Here is a 15,735-nt window from a genome sequence, read left to right as displayed (position 1 = left end):
GAGTATTTGAAAAGTTTATATTGAATACATGTCAATAAGGTTATTTGTATGTATTGCTCATCACATTAGGCATAAGTAACTAGCACTGCTTGTTTGGATTGAATATCTGTTGACAAATAAGAATCTGTGCCATACTTTCCAAGTATGATGTCTACACTCAATTGCCGAAGTAATATGTGTCAATTGTAATATATCATTACTTAGAAGGTGTCATGTCTCAAGCCATAGATAAGTGACTTATTGCTGCACATCTAGATGCTGGTTTCTTTCTTGCATTAGTGCAATGGTTGCTGCTGCATCTCTCACAGATGAAGTCACAGATATATTTGTGGAATTTGATGAAGAATTTCCTCAACTCCATTAACGCCTTCCCGCTCCAGGATGTACATTTACATCCTGCAGCGTTGGGGTATGTATAAAGAGATCGTGGGGTGAGCTCTCTTCATAAAGCACGGCGTCACCTGTTGATTACAGCTGACACCCGCGGGCAATAGCTGCAATCAGCTGCATGGCCAATTGTGGCTATTAACCCTTTAAATGCCCCAAACGATGTTCGTGGGTCCTGTACGGCCCCCCACGTAAGAGTGCAGGGAGCGGTACAGGTGTCATGCCAGGTGGGGTGGCTTGATAGACTGTCTGTCAAATCACAATATGATGTAATGGTATAGCATAACATCATACTGCAGGAGCGATCAAAGAATGCTAGTTGTGGTCCCCCAGGGGAGCTAAAAAATAAAAGTAAAAATAAGATCAATAAAGTTTTATTATTGTAAAAAAAAAAGGAATAAAAGTTTAAATCATCCTCTTTTTGCCATATCTATAATAAAAAAATCTAAATCATAAAAGAAAAATACATACTTGGTATCGCCGCGCCCGTAAAAGTCCGATCTATCAAAGTAGCACATTATTTACCCCACACAGTGAACGTCGTCCAAAAAAAAAAAACAACACCAGAAATACACTTTTTCAGTCTCCCAGAAAAAATGCAATAAAAAGCAATCAAAAAGTCATATGTATTCCGAATTGGTGAATTGGTGCTAACATAAACTACAGGACATCCCACAAGAAGATGCGCACAGAAGAAGGCAGCAGAAAATAATTAAAAAAAAATTAAATGTCTTTGAAAAAAAATAAAAGTAGTATAGCAAAAAAAAAAACTATACAAGTTTGGTATCGTAGCAATCGTACCGACCCATAAAATACAGTTATTATGTCATGTTTATTGCAGTTTGTGCGCCATAGAAACAAGATGCACTGAAAATAGTGGAATGTCATTTTTTTCATTTTTAGTACATTATAAGGTACATTCAATAGCACCATTGAAAAACTCGTCGGCAAAAAACAAGCCCTCATACAGCGACATTGATGGATAAATAAAGGAGTTACAATTTTTTAAAAGGGAGAAGGAAAAAACTAAAATGGAAAAAAAAAGCGGGCTGCGTCATTAAGGGGTTAAGGACCAGTGGAATTAAATCAGACACCAACTAAGTACCTTTCTGCTGCTAGGCTCATTTCAAACAAGGGTATTTGCCTAACCTCATCTATACTCACCATTAGGAGTTGTTCTGTGTTGAACCCAGCTATATGGGTCCAAAGAAGGGGAAGGTAAGATGAGAGCGAGCAGAAAGACCCCAGCTGCCTTTAACTCATGAAATTAGAAATGCGAAAAATTAAGAAATGTCAAAGAGAATCGCATTGTTAATGCAGATTTTGAGTTTCTTTGCCATTTCTTGAACCAGGCTGATAAGAGATGGTAAAATTAAATCTGGAGAAGAATAAGGCCCAACGTGCTTGTCTTGCTGACAGGTTCTTAGCTGCACGAATAAATTCTTGATTTTGTGGTCAGTAAGTAACATTACAGGGTGACTGGCACCTTCCAAAAGGTGTATGCATTCGGGTTGGCTCCCATAGCTGAATCTGAGGGTAATTCTGAATTTGAATGATGCAAAACTGGTGCAGAAGTGAACGAAGCTTTTAGTTTTTCGACGGCGCCCTGTGGTTCTGGAGACCATAAATATGTTTTGGATTTCTTTGTGAATGAAGTGATTGGTAAGATGATTTTTGATAAGTCTTTTAATGAATCTCTGGTAGAAATTTGCAAATGCTATAAAGCTTTGCACGTCTTTTAGGCGTCTTGGAGTGGGCCAATCGACCTAGGCTTTAATTTTGCTAGGATCCATACCCAGACTGGCTGGGGAGATGATATACACAAACTCACACTTTTCCAGTTTCATATAAAGATGATTCCTTTAGAGACATTCCAAGACTAGCTGGACAGGCCTGTGATGTTCCTCGAAGTTCTCAGAAAATATAAGAATGTCATTGAGGTAAACAACAACAAATTGATCCAAAAAATGCTGAAAGGCAGCTGGAGCATTGCAAAGGACAAAAGACATCACCAGGTATTTAAAAGTGGTACATCAAGGCGGTCATCCCTTGGGTGGATCAGTATGAGGTTATTGCCCCTCTCAGATCTAGTGGCATGTGGCATTTTTCTTTACAGTGTTCAGAGGAAAAGGTAATGGTTCTTTACTCCCAGTTGATGGAAGGATTGTGAGTAGGCAACCAAGGGATTCCTAGGATAACTGGAAACGGTGGAGAAGAGAAGGTGAAAACAAATTGTTTTATGGTGATGAAGTTCAATAATGATTTCAAGTTCGATTGTCTCATGAGTTACAGGCCCCGAAGAAAACAGTGAACCATTCACTGCTTCCATATTAATGGGTATGGATTTGGTCCTGCCTTATGAAGAGCATATTTAAAGTCCATGAAATACTCTCCAGTTTCCAAATCTAACATAGCAGAGCATTGTAATTTATGATCCCCGGCTAGGACCTGTATGGGAATGACAAAGTAATAAGATGGGGGACGTAACTTATCTTTCTCTTGAGTGAGCGATGGGATGGCCTGTGACTCAGAACCTGGAATGTCAGATTTTACCAACCTTGGTACTGGTAAAGGCGATAGTTTTTTTGGAACATGTTGGGGCAGTTAATGGCATAGTGTCCAGAGCCCCCGCAATAGAGACAGAAATTCTCTGTACAGCACCTTTCCTTCTCTGCGAGGGAAAGAGGTTTGTGGATGACATCAATCTTCATTGATGGGTGTTTAATGTTCTTTGGCTAAAAGAAAAAGCAGGCTGGTTTCCAAAAGCCCAAAGCTTCTCCTTCCTTTCTTCGGTAAGTCTTTGATCCACATGAATACACAACTGAATAAAGTCCTCCAAGTTGTCAGGGCTCTTGACTCTGGCAAGCTCATCCCTTTCTGGTTCGGTTAGTCCTCATTGCAATCGATTCTTCTGGGCAGCTTGGTTCCATGTGGTATCTGTTACCCAGCAATGAAATTCTGCCATATATTCAGCAACAGAGAGTTGCCCCTGTTGTAGACCATGCAACCTACACTCTGCTCTGGCACAGCGATTCGGATCATTGAAGATGTGATTCAGAGCTGAAGTATAGGTATCGAGGCAGTTGAGGAGGTTACTGTTGGTCTCCACACATGGTGAGGCCTGTGCAAGCACCTAATCAGTGAGGAGGTTGGTGATAAAGAATACCTTCTCCCTCTCACTAGTACATGAAGTGAGTTGCATACGAAAGTAGATTCGGCATCGATTCACGAAACCTTTATATTGGCGACGATCTCCACCAAATTTTGCTGGCAGTGGCATGCGGACATCAGAACCCAAATTGAGCACCTCCAGGAGTTTACCTCTGTAACGCATCAATCTCTCTTTGCATTCCATCAGCCCTTTCTTGGTAGGAGGCACACAACTCTTGGAGCTCTGTAACGTGTTTACTCAGGGTGGCCACAATGGACTCCATTTTGGTCGTGGATATTTTGTAATGGTCCGGTTCTAAGTTGGAGTCACTAGGATGTAACTGGTGCAGATTGGTAGCAGGGTCGTGGAAAGCCAAGGTAGATGCACAAGTAGTACCTGTTGTGGTACAGGAGGAGCAGGCAACTAGTGGAGTCCTGGAAAGCCAAGGTCGGTATACAAGTAGCGCCAATCAATAAATGGAGAAGCAGGTAGAAGGGGAGCTAGGTTACAGGCTAGGAGCGAATACCCACGCACTAAAGGAGAGCAGGGCCAGGTTTATATAATATCTCTATGCAGGAGTCAAGGCGAATCAAAAACAAGAACTAGATTGCAGGAGCTGGAAACAAGGCTAGGATAGCTTTCCAAAGGGTTCATGACTCAGTAGGCAAAGTTGCTGCCTGGCACGCAGGAGCTCCTGGGTTCGAGTCCCGACATACACGTACATAGTACACAGTAAGATGTGAATGAGCCCTTACCCAGAAGAGTTCTCAAATCGGGAACGGAATAAAGACTTCGTCAAAATCTCCCCTGCATGATTTTCCTATAGACTATACCTGGTTTGAGAATACAAGTGTAATCAAGAGGGGGAAGATGTAAAAGTATTGAAATGATCTATTACACTTGCTACACATACAGTGTAGTCTAAAGCTCATGAAAGCAGCGTAAACTGGATTAAACTGGCCTTGTTTAGTGGGGGCTTGAGCATTTCCTGGAGAACCTATTTAGTCAATATATACAAATTCCTTACTTTTATCAATTTACTTAATGTGTGCACATTATGTATTCATACGTCAGTATTAAGCTTTTGAAATGATTTGCAACTTTTCTACTGCAATAATACTGTATGTAACTAGGGTACTGTCCTGTTTGGTTGGATGACACGCCCAGCAAGCACCATTTTGTCATTGAGTGATTTACCATAACATAGTTACTAGAGATGAGCCAGCGTACTCGTCCGAACTTGATACTCGTTCGAGTATTAGGGTACTCGAGATGCTCGCTACTCGAGACAAGCACCACGCGGTGTTCGAGTCACTTTCATTTTCTTCCCAGAAACTTTTGCGCCATTTTCTGGCCAATAGTAACACAGGGAAGGCATTACAACTTCCTCCTGTGAAGTTCCAGCCCTATCCCACCCCCCTGCAGTGAGTGGCTGGGGAGATCAGGTGCCACCCGAGTATATAAACTGGGGCCGCCCGCGGCTCGCCACAGATGCACGCTGAGAGACATTAGGGAAAGTGCCGTCTTGCTGTAGCTGCTATAGGGAGAGTGTTAGGCTGTTATATTCGTCTTCAAGAACCCCAACAGTCCTTCTTAGGGCCACATCTGACCGTGTGCAGTACTGTTGAGGCTGCTTTTAGCAGTTTTGCACATTTTTTTTTTTTGTATATCAGGCGTGCAGACCATAGCGTCCTCAGTCTGCAGTCATTTTACTGAGTATAGGGGCAGTACTGGTGAGGCAGGGACAGTGGTACAGGGAAAGAGGTATACTGGCTATATAGGCAGTGGGCTTTTTCAAAAAAATTGGAAAAAAAAATCTTTAGGCTGCCTGTGACCGTGTTCAGTTTACTGCGTGTCTGCTGGGGGTAGTAGTCGCTCACTTATTACCCAGCTAGGTGTTACTGCAGCCTTGCGCATATTTTTTTCTGGCTGCACTGTGCTTTCAATAACCACAGTCATCCTCCAACAGGGAAATCCCTATACAGACTATATAGGCAGTGGGCTTTTTCCCAAAAATTGGAAAAAAATACTATATTTGGGCTGCCTGTGACCGTCTTCCGTTTACTGCGTGTCTGCTGGGGGTACTAGTAGTCGCTCATTAATACCCAGCCTTGTGCATAATTTTTTCTGGCTGCACTGTGCTTTCAATAACCACAGTCATCCTCCAACAGGGAAATCCATATACAGGCTATATAGGCAGTGGGCTTTTTCCCAAAAATTGGAAAAAAATACTATATTTGGCCTGCCTGTGACCGTCTTCAGTTTACTGCGTGTCTGCTGGAGGTACTAGTAGTCGCTCATTAATACCCAGCCTTGCGCATATTTTTTTCTGGCTGCACTGTGCTTTCAATAACCACAGTCATCCTCCAACAGGAAAATCCATATACAGGCTATATAGGCAGTGGGCTTTTTCCCAAAAATTGGAAAAAAATACTATATTTGGCCTGCCTGTGACCGTCTTCAGTTTACTGCATGTCTGCTGGGGGTAGTAGTTGCTCATTATTACCCAGCTAAGCGTTACAGCAGGCTTGCGCATAATTGTTTCCTGGCTCTGCTGTGTCCGTTACATGATCGCCGTCATCCCGTCAGAGGGAAACAGTATACATATATACACTGCATACGGTGTCTGTCTGGTTTTTCACCTCACCATTTTAAAAAATTGAAGCAAAATACTTAAAGGGGTTGTCCCGCGCCGAAACGGGTTTTTTTTTTTTCAACCCCCCCCCCCCGTTCGGCGCGAGACAACCCCGATGCAGGGACTTAAAAAAAAAAACCGCTCAGCGCTTACCTGAATCCCCGCGCTCCGGTGACTTCTATACTTACCGGTGAAGATGGCCGCCGGGATCTTCTTCCTCCGTGGACCGCAGCTCTTCTGTGCGGTCCATTGCCGATTCCAGCCTCCTGATTGGCTGGAATCGGCACGTGACGGGGCGGAGCTACACGGAGCTACACGGAGCCCCATTCAGAAAAGCAGAAGACCCGGACTGCGCAAGCGCGTCTAATTTGGCCATTCGACCATTTTAGACGGCGAAAATTAGACGGCAACCATGGAGACGAGGACGCCAGCAGCGGAGCAGGTAAGTGAAAAACTTTTTATAACTTCTGTATGGCTCATAATTAATGCACAATGTACATTACAAAGTGCATTAATATGGCCATACAGAAGTGTATAGACCCACTTGCTGCCGCGGGACAACCCCTTTAAGGTCTACCACTGGCCTTTGGCCACTTGACTGGTTCTTCGCTGTGAATTCCAGTAGCTCAGTCATACGCACGTAGGTCTCACTACAGGCTTGCGCATAATTGCTTCCTGGCTCTGCTGTGCGCTCCGAAAGCGAAGTCAGCTTCCAACCACAGGCCAATAAGCGGCACATTTAATTACAGCGTTCTGTTTCTGCTCTACTCGTAATACACCATGCTGAGGGGTAGGGGTAGGCCTAGAGGACGTGGACGCGGGCGAGGACACGGAGGCCCAAGTCAGGGTGTGGGCACAGGCCGAGCTCCTGGTCCAGGTGTATCGCAGCAGACTGCTGTGGGATTAGGAGAGAGGCAAGTTTCTGGGTTCCCCAGATTCATCTCACAATTAATGGGTCCACGCGGTAGACCTTTATTAGAAACTGAGCAGTGTGAGCAGGTCCTGTCGTGGATGGCAGAAAGTGCATCCAGCAATCTATCGACCACCCAGTCTTCTACGCCGTCCACAGCTGCAACTCTAAATCCTCTGGCTGCTGCTCCTCCTTCCTCCCAGCCTCCTCACTCCATGAAAATGACACATTCTGAGGAGCAGGCAGACTCCCAGGAACTGTCCTCGGGCCCCTGCCCAGATTGGGCAGCAATCGTTCCTCTCCCACTGGAGGAGTTTTTCGTGACCGATGCCCAACCTTTGGAAAGTTCCCGGGGTCCGGGGGATGAGGCTGGGGACTTCCGGCAACTGTCTCAAGAGCTTTCAGTGGGTGAGGAGGACGATGACAATGAGACACAGTTGTCTATCAGTGAGGTAGTAGTAAGGGCAGTAAGTCCGAGGGAGAAGCGCACAGAGAATTCGGAGGAAGAGCAGCTGGACGATGAGGTGACTGACCCCACCTGGTTTGCTAAGCCTACTGAGGACCGGTCTTCAGTGGGGGAGGCAAGTGCAGCAGCAGGGCAGGTTGGAAGAGGCAGTGCGGTGGCCAGGGGTAGAGGCAGGGCCAGACCGAATAATCCACCAACTGTTTCCCAAAGCGCCCCCTCACGCCATGCCTCCCTGCAGAGGCCGAGGTGCTCAAAGATGTGGCAGTTTTTCACTGAGAGTGCAGACGACCGACGAACTGTGGTGTGCAAGGTTTGTCGCACCAAGATCAGTCGGGGAGCCACCACCACCAGCCTCACCACCATCAGCATGCGCAGGCATATGATGGTCAAGCACCCCACAAGGTGGGACGAAGGCCGTTCACCGCCTCCGGTTTGCACCACTGCCTCTCCCCCTGTGCCCCAACCTGCCACTGAGATCCAACCCCCCTCTCAGGACACAGGCACTACTGTCTCCTGGCCTGCACCCACATCCTCACCTCCGCTGTCCTCGGCCCCATCCACCAATATCTCTCAGCGCAGCGTCCAGCCGTCGCTAGCGCAAGTGTTTGAGCGCAAGCGCAAGTACGCCGCCACGCACCCACACGCTCAAGCGTTAAACGTGCACATAGCCAAATTGATCAGCCTGGAGATGCTGCCGTATAGGCTTGTGGAAACGGAGGCTTTCAAAAACATGATGGCGGCGGCGGCGGCCCCGCGCTACTCGGTTCCCAGTTGCCACTACTTTTCCCGATGTGCCGTCCCAGCCCTGCACGACCACGTCTCCCGCAACATTTTACGCGCCCTCACCAACGCAGTTACTGGCAAGGTCCACTTAACAACGGACACGTGGACAAGCACAGGCGGGCAGGGCCACTATATCTCCCTGACGGCACATTGGGTGAATATAGTGGAGGCTGGGTCTGAGTCAGAGCCTGGGACCGCTCACGTCCTACCCACCCCCAGAATTGCGGGCCCCAGCTCGGTGGTGGTATCTGCAGTGGTGTATGCTTCCTCCACTAAACCACCCTCCTCCTCCTCCTCCTACGCAACCTCTGTCTCGCAATCAAGATGTGTCAGCAGCCGCACGTCGCCAGCAGTCGGTGTCGCGCGGTGTGGCAGCACAGCGGTGGGCAAGCGTCAGCAGGTCGTGCTGAAACTACTCAGCTTAGGAGAGAAGAGACACACGGCCCACGGACTGCTGCAGGGTCTGACAGAGCAGACCGACCGCTGGCTTTCGCCGCTGAGCCTCCAACCGGGCATGGTCGTGTGTGACAACGGCCGTAACCTGGTGGCGGCTCTGCAGCTCGGCAGTCTCACGCATGTGCCATGCCTGGCCCATGTCTTTAATTTGTTGGTTCAGCGGTTTCTGAAAAGCTACCAACACTTGTCAGACCTGCTCGGAAAGGTGCGCACATTTCTGCAAGTTCAACACGGACGCTGCCACCCTGCGCACCCTGCAACATCGGTTTAATCTGCCAGTGCACCGACTGCTGTGCGACGTGCCCACACGGTGGAACTCTACGCTCCACATGTTGGCCAGGCTCTATGAGCAGCGTAGAGCTATAGTGGAATACCAACTCCAACATGGGCGGCGCAGTGGGAGTCAGCCTTCTCAATTCTTTACAGAAGAGTGGGCCTGCTTGGCAGACATCTGCCAGGTCCTTGGAAACTTTGAGGAGTCTACCCAGATGGAGAGCGGCGATGCTGCAATCATTAGCGTCACCATTCCTCTGCTATGCCTCTTGAGAAGTTCCCTGCAAAGCATAAAGGCAGACGCTTTGCGCTCGGAAACGGAGGCGGGGGAAGACAGTATGTCGCTGGATAGTCAGAGCACCCTCATGTCTATATCTCAGAGCGTTTTGGAGGAGGAGGAGGTGGAGCAGCATGAGGAGGAGGGGGAAGAGACAGCTTGGCCCACTGCTGAGGGTACCCATGCTGCTTGCCTGTCATCCTTTCAGCGTATATGGCCTGAGGAGGAGGAGGAGGAGGAGGGGGATCCTGAAAGTGATCTTCCTAGTGAGGAAAGCCATGTGTTGCATACAGGTACCCTGGCACACATGGCTGACTTCATGTTAGGATGCCTTTCTCGTGACCCTCGCGTTAGACGCATTCTGGCCACTATGGATTACTGGGTGTACACACTGCTCGACCCACGGTATAAGGAGAACCTTTCCACTCTCATACCTGAAGAGGAAACGGGTTCGAGAGTGATGCTATACCACAGGACCCTGGTGGACAAACTAATGGTAAAATTCCCATCCGACAGCGTTAGTGGCAGAAGGCGCAGTTCCGAGGGCCAGGTAGCAGGGGAGGCGCGAAGATCAGGCAGCATGTATAGCGCAGGCAGGGGAACACTCTCCAAGGCCTTTGCCAGCTTTATGGCTCCCCAGCAAGACTGTGTCACCGCTCCCCAGTCAAGGCTGAGTCGGCGGGAGCACTGTTAAAGGATGGTGAGGGAGTACGTAGCCGATCGCACGACCGTCCTCCGTGACGCCTCTGCTCCCTACAACTACTGGGTGTCGAAGCTGAACACGTGGCCTGAACTCACGCTGTATGCCCTGGAGGTGCTTGCTTGCCCTGCGGCTAGCGTCTTGTCAGAGAGGGTGTTTAGTGCGGCTGGGGGAATCATCATGGATAAGCGTACCCGCCTGTCAACTGACAGTGCCGACAGGCTTACACTCATAAAAATGAACAAAGCCTGGATTTCCCCAGACTTCTCATCTCCACCAGCGGACAGCAGCGGTACCTAAGTAATACGTAGGCTGCACCCGTGGATGGAAGCATCGTTCTCTATCACCATAAAAAACGGGGACCTTTTAGCTTCATCAATCTGTGTATTATATTCATCCTCCTCCTCCTAAAACCTCACGTAATCACGCTGAACGGGCAATTTTTCTTAGGCCCACAAGGCTCAGTCATATTACTTCTGTAAACAATGTTTTTTCGTTTCAATTCTCATTAAAGCGATGAAACGTGCACCTGAACCAATTTTTATTTTAACTGGGCTGCCTCCAGGCCTAGTTACAAATTAAGCCACAGTAACCAAAGCGATTAATGGGTTTCACCTGCCCTCTTGCTTGGGCATGGGCAATTTTTCTGAGGTACATTAGTACTGTTGGTACACCAATTTTTTGGGGCCCTCGCCTACAGTGTAATCGTAGTAATTTTTATGGGCTTCGCCTGCACTCATGGTACAGCAAGGTGTGTGGGGTTGGCCTACACTTTTGCTACATAAATGTAACTGGGGCCTTGTCTATGCTGCTACTACTGAAATGTGAAAGAGACTGTTATCTCCCTAAACTGCTGCAACGGGAATGTTACTGTGGCCTGTCTTGACTGCTACTACTACTGAAAGGGAACTAAGACTGTGCTCCCCCTATACTGCTGCTTCGGAATTGTTACTGGGGCCTGTCTTGACTGCTACTATTACTGAAATGGAACTAATACTGTGCTCCCCCTATACTGCTGCTAGTGATATGTTACTGGGGCCTGTCCAGACTGCTACTACTACTGAAATGGAACTAATACTGTGCTCCCCCTATACTGCTGCTAGTGATATGTTACTGGGGCCTGTCCAGACTGCTACTACTACTGAAATGGAACTAATACTGTGCTCCCCCTATACTGCTGCTAGTGATATGTTACTGGGGCCTGTCCAGACTGCTACTATTACTGAAATGGAACTAATACTGTGCTCCCCCTATACTGCTGCTAGTGATATGTTACTGGGGCCTGTCCAGACTGCTACTACTACTGAAATGGAACTAATACTGTGCTCCCCCTATACTGCTGCTAGTGATATGTTACTGGGGCCTGTCTTGACTGCTACTATTACTGAAATGGAACTAATACTGTGCTCCCCCTATACTGCTGCTAGTGATATGTTACTGGGGCCTGTCCAGACTGCTACTATTACTGAAATGGAACTAATACTGTGCTCCCCCTATACTGCTGCTAGTGATATGTTACTGGGGCCTATCCAGACTGCTACTACTACTTGAAATGGAACTAATACTGTGCTCCCCCTATACTGCTGCTAGTGATATGTTACTGGGGCCTGTCCAGACTGCTACTACTACTGAAATGGAACTAATACTGTGCTCCCCCTATACTGCTGCTAGTGATATGTTACTGGGGCCTGTCTTGACTGCTACTACTACTGAAATGGAACTAATACTGTGCTACCCCTATACTGCTGCTAGTGATATGTTACTGGGGCCTTTCCAGACTGCTACTACAACTGAAATTGAACTAATACTGTGCTCCCCCTATACTGCTGCTAGTGATATGTTACTGGGGCCTGTCCAGACTGCTACTACTACTGAAATTGAACTAATACTGTGCTCCCCCTATACTGCTGCTAGTGATATGTTACTGGGGCCTGTCTTGATTGCTACTATTACTGAAATGGAACTAATACTGTGCTCCCCCTATACTGCTGCTAGTGATATGTTACTGGGGCCTGTCCAGACTGCTACTACTACTGAAATGGAACTAATACTGTGCTCTCCCTATACTGCTGCTAGTGATAGGTTACTGGGGCCTGTCCAGACTGCTACTACTACTGAAATGGAACTAATACTGTGCTCCCCCTATACTGCTGCTAGTGATATGTTACTGGGGCCTGTCCAGACTGCTACTACTACTGAAATGGAACTAATACTGTGCTCCCCCTATACTGCTGCTAGTGATATGTTACTGGGGCCTGTCCAGACTGCTACTATTACTGAAATGGAACTAATACTGTGCTCCCCCTATACTGCTGCTAGTGATATGTTACTGGGGCCTATCCAGACTGCTACTACTACTTGAAATGGAACTAATACTGTGCTCCCCCTATACTTCTGCTAGTGATATGTTACTGGGGCTTGTCCAGACTGCTACTACTACTGAAATGGAACTAATACTGTGCTCCCCCTATACTGCTGCTAGTGATATGTTACTGGGGCCTGTCCAGACTGCTACTACTACTGAAATGGAACTAATACTGTTCTCCCCCTATACTGCTGCTAGTGATGTTACTGGGGCCTGTCTTGACTGCTACTATTACTGAAATGGAACTAATACTGTGCTCCCCCTATACTGCTGCTAGTGATATGTTACTGGGGCCTGTCTTGACTGCTACTATTACTGAAATGGAACTAATACTGTGCTCCCCCTATACTGCTGCTAGTGATATGTTACTGGGGCCTGTCCAGACTGCTACTATTACTGAAATGGAACTAATACTGTGCTCCCCCTATACTGCTGCTAGTGATATGTTACTGGGGCCTATCCAGACTGCTACTACTACTTGAAATGGAACTAATACTGTGCTCCCCCTATACTTCTGCTAGTGATATGTTACTGGGGCTTGTCCAGACTGCTACTACTACTGAAATGGAACTAATACTGTGCTCCCCCTATACTGCTGCTAGTGATGTTACTGGGGCCTGTCTTGACTGCTACTATTACTGAAATGGAACTAATACTGTGCTCCCCCTATACTGCTGCTAGTGATATGTTACTGGTGCCTGTCCAGACTGCTACTACTACTGAAATGGAACTAATACTGTGCTCCCCCTATACTGCTGCTAGTGATATGTTACTGGGGCCTATCCCTAAGGCTACCGCTGAAATGTTACTAATTCTGGGCTCTGCCTATACCGCTGCTATTGCTATGTTACTGGGGTGTGGAAACGGAGGCTTCCCAAAGACATGATGGCGGTGAGGCCATTTCCCACCAATGCGGTTACTGTTAAGGTGCATATAACCACGGACACGTGGAGAGGACACATAGTGCCTCAAAAACATCCCCCTCCTCCTCCAACAATGAAAACATTCTTGGCAAATACCTTTGCATTGGTCCGTCTGGTGGCAGTCCAAGAATTTCACCTTTAACGACACAACAAGAGAGCCCCCCCACCATCCCCCCACCACGGTCCACTTAATCATGGCCACATTCTGAAAACCAACTAAATAAAACCGCGCTACTAGGTCCGCAGTCGCGACCACATTCCCACCAACGCGGTTACTGTTAAGGGGTCATATTACCAGTCTGACTGGGGCATGCACTGTGGGCCGAAGCCCACCTGTATTGTATCTGACGTTAGCTCTGCTGAGCAGGGCACTGCAATGGGATACATTTATGTACCGCCGATGGGTTCCAGGGAGCCACCCATGCTGTGGGTCCACAGGGACTTCACATTACGGATTTGTACCTGCCAGTGTCTATGTATTAAAAAGCCTGGTCAGACTGGGGCATGCAGTGTGGGCCAAAGCCCACCTGCATTTAATCTGACGTTACCTCAGCTGTGCTAGGCAAGGCAATGGGATTTGTTTATGTACCGCCGGTGGGTTCCAGGGAGCCACCCATGCTTTGGGTCCACACGGACTTCACATTAGGGAGTTGTACCTGCCTGTGTCTACTTATAAAAAAAACGCAATCTGACTGGGGCATGCAGTGTGGGCCGAAGCCCACCTGCGTTTAATCTGACGTTACCTCTGCCGTGCTGGGCAATGCAATGGGATTTATGTAACGCCGGTGGCTTCCTGGGACCCACCCATGCTGTCGGTCCACACGGAGTTGTACCTGCCTGTGTCTACTTATAAAGAACCCCAGTCTGACTGGGGCATGCAGTGTGGGCCGAAGCCCACCTGTATTTAATCTGACGTTAGCTCTACTATCCGGGGCACTGCATTGGGACAAACTACAGGAGCAATACAGCGCTAATCAGACGTGCAGAGCTACGCTAGCATTGGAGTCCGCTGTAGGCACGCGATTGCTGAGGGTTTGTGCAGAGGCCTATGTCCTGGGTGCAGTGAAAGTCCGCTTCCAGCCTAGGATTGCTGAATCTGTGGGCCGAGGCCTATGCCGTGGGCGCGGTGCAAGTCTGCCATGTTTGGCCGCTCAGATCAATTTTTTGTTCATGTCTTGGGTTTCCTAGGACCCACCTATGCTGTTGGTGCAAACTTAGTTCCCATTGCGGTGTTTGACCTGTCTGGCACAAAGGCACTGACTGACTTGGGTAGGGTGCAGAGCGCTGACAGCTTTCCCCTTGCAATGGGGATTGAGCTATGCGACACTTTGACAGAATGAATACTGTGTGGCACATGGATTCCCCATTGCTATGCCCACGTTTGCAGCTCCTGACTGAGGTGGCACAGGATTGGAGTTCTCATTGCTTCTGTACACTTCTTCATGCGAAAACACTTGTTTCCACATCAGAATTCCGCATGTGGATTTTACTCATTGACAGGGCTAATTCTGCCCAGGATTCATTCTAAAAACTGCAATAGAGTATCACAGATTTTGACACGGTTTTTTAGAGGCAGAATTCACCCAGAAAATTCTGCAGTGAATAATGCCATCTGAACATACCCTTAAGCCTCCTTCACATGGACAACACAGCATTGCAGCAAAAAATCGCAGCGATATTGCATCGGCGATACCGTGATTTTGCGGCTCTAGAAAGTCACAAGTTGTGCTACAAAGTTGCGCGACTTTGTAGCACATCTTGCAAGGATTTTCAGGGAGAGGAGGGGTGGAGGATTGGAACATAAGCCCGATCCCGAAAACGAGCCCTAGCTGCAGGAAACAAACAAACAAAAAAGAATATATCACCTAAGAAACGTTGTCAGTTTCAGCTTGTCTTCTACCCGGTCCCCAGCACTGGTCTTCAGCATCTCTTCTGGTCTCTGATTGGCTGAGTGCTTTGATGCTGAGCCAATCAGAGCCAGCACTTGATGAACCAATCACAACCATTCATTGACCGTGATTTCCTACTGTCAAAGTTGCATCGCACCGCACAAAAAATTGTGTTTTTGTGCGGTGCAACACAGAGGAAAACTCCATAGGGAAACATGGGCTACAAAACCTTGTGAATCGCGAAACCAGCAAGGTTTTTGACTCGCAATGTAGTATGCTACAAAACATCGCACATGTGAAGGAACCCACAGGAAAGCATGGGCTCTACATACATGCGATTTGTAGCATTGTTGCATCGCGAGAAAATCACGCAACTTTGTCGTCTGTGTGAGCGAGGCCTTACTAACTCAACCAATAGGTGGTATAATGTTTGACAAAAGTGTGCCAAATTATCCAGCACTAGCCACTTTAATATTTTATGAATTTTTAAACTGTTACTATTAGACAGGATGGATAACTC

The 15,735-nt window shown here is 47.6% G+C and overlaps 1 protein-coding gene across 1 annotated transcript in view; it reads right to left on the bottom strand.

Moving 5' to 3' along the window:
* Positions 1-15,735, bottom strand: part of CYB5R1 (cytochrome b5 reductase 1) — a 114,174-nt gene that overhangs the window by 14,897 nt on the left and 83,542 nt on the right. The window lies entirely within an intron of this gene.

This window comes from Eleutherodactylus coqui, chromosome 1, assembly GCF_035609145.1.
Source record: "Eleutherodactylus coqui strain aEleCoq1 chromosome 1, aEleCoq1.hap1, whole genome shotgun sequence".
Classification (NCBI taxonomy): domain Eukaryota; kingdom Metazoa; phylum Chordata; class Amphibia; order Anura; family Eleutherodactylidae; genus Eleutherodactylus; species Eleutherodactylus coqui.
The sequence above is the reverse complement of the archived record's forward strand: the minus strand, read 5'-3'. Positions and strand labels throughout refer to the sequence as shown.